At 42.5% G+C, this 6,116-nt stretch overlaps 1 pseudogene; it reads right to left on the reverse strand.

Annotated features, from left to right (window-relative positions):
• Positions 1 to 1,524: 1,524 nt before the first annotated feature.
• On the reverse strand, positions 1,525 to 2,839 carry LOC101839743 (annotated as a pseudogene).
• Positions 2,840 to 6,116: the final 3,277 nt, after the last annotated feature.

The raw sequence follows: 6,116 nt of genomic DNA on the forward strand, positions 1-6,116 counted from the left end.
GTGTGAATGGCCTGGGGTTTTAAAGGTGTGCCATAATACTTAATTGGCCATGCCCAAACAGGATGTCATCGTCATTCCTTTCAAACTACCGAACAGTAATTTTCGGACACCTGGGCTTGTGCCTTCTCTGACCTGAAGTAAAAGGGAGAAGAATAGTATGCTTAGGCTTTTTTTTTTATTTTCCTTTGTGACATTTGACCTCTGAAAGGGGGTTCCTTATCTTTGTAAACATAGTGTTAGGATGTGTCTGGTATGTATGTTAGTTTTGGGATTGTATTTGAAGGGTAACTTGAAGGAGCCATTACTTTTGCTGAATTATGAATAACGATATGGGCGCTGCATGGTTGTTTAACACTAATAACAACAGCTGGTAATTCTCAGGTGAGGCATTTGGTGAGTCGGCACTTAATGTGTTTTCACAGTGAGTAACTCGGTTCTCTGAATGCGCCACTTTTCTGATGTACATTTGACTGTGGAGAGTCCTAGTCACACACACACCCATTAAGATGGCGTTTTTGGTGTGGGCATCACTCCCTAGAGGCAACAGTCGTAGAGAGTAACATATTGAGATGTGTTCCTCACGTTTAAGTTTGGGACAGTTTCAAACTGGATAAGAGTTACATAGCACAAAAATATCTGCAACCTTTCACCCAGTGGGTTCGACAATGCCCTTTATGACATGGGTGCAGTCCAGGCTCAGCGAGGTAGCTGGTCTCGTGTACCCTGGGACACTTGCTCCTTCCTTCCTGCTTGACTTTCATGCCCTGTCGATTATGAAGGTCACAGGTCAGTTGTTGCAGAAATAGCCGTTGAGGTGACCTTGGGTTTATCTAGTATTTCTTTTCTTTTTCTTGATTTATGTTTTATTATTTTTCTTAGTGTACAAGGTTTTTTAACATAAGAGAATTAATACTTCTTAGTAATTGTATCCAGGTGATCGTTTGACAACATTTCCCCAATTGTGCTATTTTTCTTACATCCATCATATGGAATGTGATGTCAATGGGTTCCTGTTATGGCAATGTCTGGCTTAGTTATTTCAGTAACAGTGTTTGTGGGGCTAGGCATAGTAGTGCACACCTTTAATCTCCGAGCTGGAAAAGCAGAGGCAGGAGGATCTCTGTGAGTTCAGAGCCTCCAAGGCTACATATCCTATATCAACAAACAAAAACAGGTTATGTTTGTGAAGATCCTCCAGAAGCATTGCTATTTTGTTACAACTTGCAATTAGGGATTACTCTGTAAGGAGAAATTTGAGGCTAAAGTACCCTTTGAGTACTAAGCCTTCTTTTGTCCATTACCTTTAGCATTTATTACCTGATAAGTTTTTTTTTTTTTTGAGACAGGGTTTCTCTGTGGCTTTGGAGGCTGTCCTGGAACTGGATCTGTAGACCAGGCTGGCCTTGAACTCACAGAGATCCTCCTGCCTCTGCCTCCCGAGTGCTGGGATTAAAGGCGTGTGACACCAATGCCCGGCCTGATTAAGTATTATATTGGCTTAAAAAGTTCTGATTTTTAGTGCCTTCATTTTCCATTTATTCATGTTCTGTATGTCATTACAGTTGTATTGATTGATTGATGATTGATTGATGTCATTGTGATTTCCTGAATCTTGTATTACCCAGTGAGCTCTTAATTCAGTTTATCATGGTTTGGTTTTGGTGACCAAATTGTCTGAGATTCGAGTGTTTGGAACGAGCCCTCTCAGGGTAGATGCTGTGTGTATTGTTTTGGTTGTTTTTATTTTATTTTTGAGGTAGGCTGTCATGAAGTTCAGACTGCAGGCTGGTCTGGAACTCACTGTGTAGCTCAGGGTAATCTTGAGTCTCTGGATCTCCCTGCTTCTGCCCTCTGAATGGCACACACTTTTGTTTGTTGAGACTAGGTAGCCCAGGCTGGCCCAGCACGTGCCTTCCTCCTGCCTCAGCTGCTTGAGTACTGAGATTGCGGGTGTGAGGCACCATGCTTGGCTTGACTCCTCTGTCTCTGTGACATCCCTGTCACTCAGCACTTCCTTAGTTTCTGGCACAGTGGATGACCCGGCTTGGCTTCCTTGTCCCTATACTAGAATCGGCCATTTCTCCAAGAAGCTGTTTCCTTTGAGGAGAGTGGCAGCCAGAAGCCAGCTGCTGGGCGCTGGGCGTGCTGGTGGATCCTGAGACGAGCAGCCTTTAGGCATTTCTCAAGGAGACACTGAGATTTGTGCACAAACTGCTCCTACATACGTGCCGTCTCCACACATGCGTTAGTGTGTGCACCATACACATTTCACATTTATGTATAACCGGGAATACCCATCGAGACCTGTGGATATTTCAGGTTCGTGTGCATCCATGACCAGTGTCCTGCTGTGATCAAAGAACTTCACGGTGGGCTTTCCACTGCTGCTGTCCTCCGTGGATGAAGGTCAACTGAAGGTCAACCTTGGAGTGTGTTTGTCGTCAGACCTTTTGAGTCTGGAGAATCCATTCCTGTAGGATCTTTTCTGTAGGACACAAGATGCTCTTCTCCTGATATGAGGTTTAGATGACCAGAATCCCCATCATCTCAAAATAGGATGCGACGGACAAAGCCGAAACTGGCTTGGAATCTGGAAAGGGGGGGGGTACATATGATCCTAGATCAAAGCCACTCTGGCAAAGACTCAGACAGTACAGATGGAGAGGTCACCACCAATTGGACCAAAGTTCTCCACATACTTGTGTTTTTCCAGGAGTACTGTTTTGGGGGAATTGTCCAAAGAGTTTTGCACAGCTGGTCCATCCCATTTACCAGTTTTCACAGGGTTATCATCAACCTTCCATGTATCCCACAAACCTCTGTCTGCCACACGCCCCATCCTGCAGGTGGGCCACTGCCAGCCCCTTTGCTGACTGCAATGCAGACGCCTCCGTCCTGTTTCCCTCCGTGGCCAACCAAGTTCACTTTTCTTTCTTTCTGATCTTGAGTCTATATTCTAACATTTTGTCTTTACTAAGTTATAATGCTGAACAGTAACAGAATAGGACATAGGAAGAGGCATGAGACATAGTCTGAAAGAAACCCTAACTAAAATGACACAGGAAGATACATAAACTCCTATAACCACATAGACTCCTAGAAAAACACAAGTTTCAGGAGCAGAGACCACATGCTTTGATAGGGCAGCTGAAGAGTGATTACTAATGGCTTCATTTCTATTTGAGCTTCCAAATCCGGCCTTTTCTGGATCTTTTCTTCTGCTGGACTTACCCTGTAGACGACTGGGGAAGGTCAGCAGGGACAGTCTGTCTTAGACACAATGGTTACTACGCACAGGAAGGCAGCTAATGTCAAGTTTTGTATGTTTTCGATGGATTTTATAAAAATGTTTACATTGCCAAGTAATGCTAATATTCTAGAATTTTTGTGAAGTCGGTCATGTGTACTTTAAGGACTTCATAGAAAGATGATTTAATTTCATCCCCTCCCCTTTTAAGGAAAGTGAGTCTTCAGATATTAAAGCATCTGACACACTCCCTAATTGTATATTTCACATTTTTAAAGTCAGGCCTTAATTCAGGCACCACTGTTAGTTCCCAGTAACAGTGTCTTTCAAAGCATGCTTATTAGGTGTCTTAATGATATGGAAATGTAGGTTGGGTTTATCTCCAGTGAACAGCTATTGCTCCATGGTTCTAAGGAGGGAAGTTAGGGCACATGGAGAAACTGATCCCATATTACATGGTACAAGTAGAATAAATAATCCACGCTAGTGAATCTCAGCCTGGCTGCTGCTCTAAGTCACCTGAGTTTCAGATTTTACCTCTGTAAGCCATTATATTTTCTTAGCCTTGACTCTCAAAACTTCAGGTGTTCAATTTTCAAAGAAAACAAATTTAGTACAAATGTCAGTTGAGACGGCAAAGAAGGCAATAGTGATATAACACAGAACCTACCTTTCTTCGTCGTGAAAGTGAGTCTTCAGATATTAAAGCACCTGCCACTCTCCCTAATTGTATATTTCACATTTTTAAAGTCAGGCCTTAATGCGGGCACCACTGTTAGTTCCCACTGGGACCCTTTGAATGCTAGGTAAGCAATGTGGACACTGGGGCTCCTCTTGACAAGACTCTCAGGCCTATTGAAAGGAAGCTGCAGCTTAGGGCAGAGTCTGCACGAAGGGCCTGCTGTGATTCTATCTTGGACTTGGACGTGGCGCAGTGACACTTTCCTTGTGACTTACGGGTTCACAGGGTTCACAGGCAATCACAGAAACTCCAACGTTCAACTAGCCACATGAAAAGCTAATTGCACCTTGGTGACTTGTAGGTCTCAAGTCTGCTAAACAGTTTGCTGGGTAGAAACCCTGCCCCTGCCAGCCAGCCCCTTGTATAAGTAGGTACAGTTACCACTCAGAACTTTGGATTGAGATGTATCTTCACTAACACTTTAAAACTAGAAAGCAGCAATAGGAGTTAAAACCTCCTACTCAAAGGTTTTAGAGCCTTTACCCTCTTCCCTTTGGTTTCACTCATAGTTCCAGTTCAAAGACAACTGACAGGAGTGATGAGAATTCTTGAAAAACTGTTTTCAAAGATGCTCAAGAAGACAGTCCTCTGAGATTTATCTCCTGGGCTATTCTAAAGAGATGTTTATGGTGGTGGTTTTACAATCATTTCATCAAACATATCTGCCAAATTATACTAAGCTTGTTTTGAGGGTCTCAGAAAATAGGCAGTAAGTGGTACCTCAAATTAGGGCTGGTGTAAGGTGTAAACCATGGCTGGGCTATGGCTACACTAGCCTTTTTATAGACATGCACTGAAAGCATCTGAGACAGCAGTGACAGCGATTCTAAGAGGGTGATGACCACGCCTCTTATGCTCATGACTCTCGTGTAAGGGGTAATTAACAAGGCACCGAAACCACAAAGGAACGTCTTGTAACATGGTTTAGGAGACCTTTGTCCTCAGGTTTATTCACTAATGGATTCTTTAATGATTGGGAAGACAATTGAATCACTGTTTTTAAAGTGTTTGGAACTATACAGTAAAGCTATGAAGTCCCAGATAGGAGTTGGTGTCTTCTAAACTCTGTATATTTTTATAGTCAATGGGACGCCTTGTGTGTCTGTCTCTTAGCAGATAACTATATATATATATATATAGTTTTATTTTGAATCCCAGCAACTGCACAAACCTACCTGCTGAAATTATGTTGGTAATTGCCAAACTTTACTGGCATAAATACTACATAGTAGAAATAAGGTTGTGGGCTGTCGACAAATCAATACATTCACTTGAATTTTTGAAACCCAAGAAGCATTGGAGGTATCTGGTATTTCTTTATGCCAGGAAACATCTACTTAAATGTATTTTTCAGTGAAACTATCTGAGCTGGATACAGTAATACACATCTATCAACCCAGTAGCCAGGAAGCCGAGGGAAGAGGACAGCAATGCCCAGGACAGCTAGGACAAGTGAATTCTGGGCCAACTTGCACTACATAGCAAGACCTTGTCTCAAAACAGAAACAAAGCAAGGTATACTCTATCCGTGATCAGAATAAATAGCAAGCCCATTAAGGCATAAAAGCTAGAGGAATAGAAGTTCTGGGAGATGTGTTGTCATAGTGACAGTAAATATGAATGCTAAAGTGCCTGCAAGTTTAGCTGAGGACTTTCTGGGACTAAATTGGTAAAATTGTTTGCAGGAAAGAAAACATCCAAGGGCTGAGCATGTAGCTCAGTGGTAGATGCTGGTGTGGTCCACAGAGAACTTTGAGTCTGATTCCCAGACCTAAAGAAAGAGATGGAAAGGATTCATTTTTAATTCTTGAATGTTCTTAGTTCGTGGTACTCTTCATGTCTCAGTGATCCTTATGTGATGTTGGCTCTGGTACAAAAGAATTGCCTCACTTATCTGTTAAGGAAGCAGGTTGCCCTAAATTTATACTGTCAGTTTTTATACTATCTACCAGACATCGGTGCATTTCACTCAAAGTTCAGAAATATTCTGTGATGCTCCCTGTGACTTCACAATAGCATGATTTGGAACTACAGGAGTCTTCAGGGAAGCAGAAACAGCAGGGGAAGTATAAAGGGGGTTTAATGGACCAGCTTATCCAGTTAGAGGCTAAAAAGTCCTACAGTGGC

This window comes from Mesocricetus auratus, unplaced genomic scaffold, assembly GCF_017639785.1.
Source record: "Mesocricetus auratus isolate SY011 unplaced genomic scaffold, BCM_Maur_2.0 Super-Scaffold_15014, whole genome shotgun sequence".
Classification (NCBI taxonomy): Eukaryota; Metazoa; Chordata; class Mammalia; order Rodentia; family Cricetidae; genus Mesocricetus; species Mesocricetus auratus.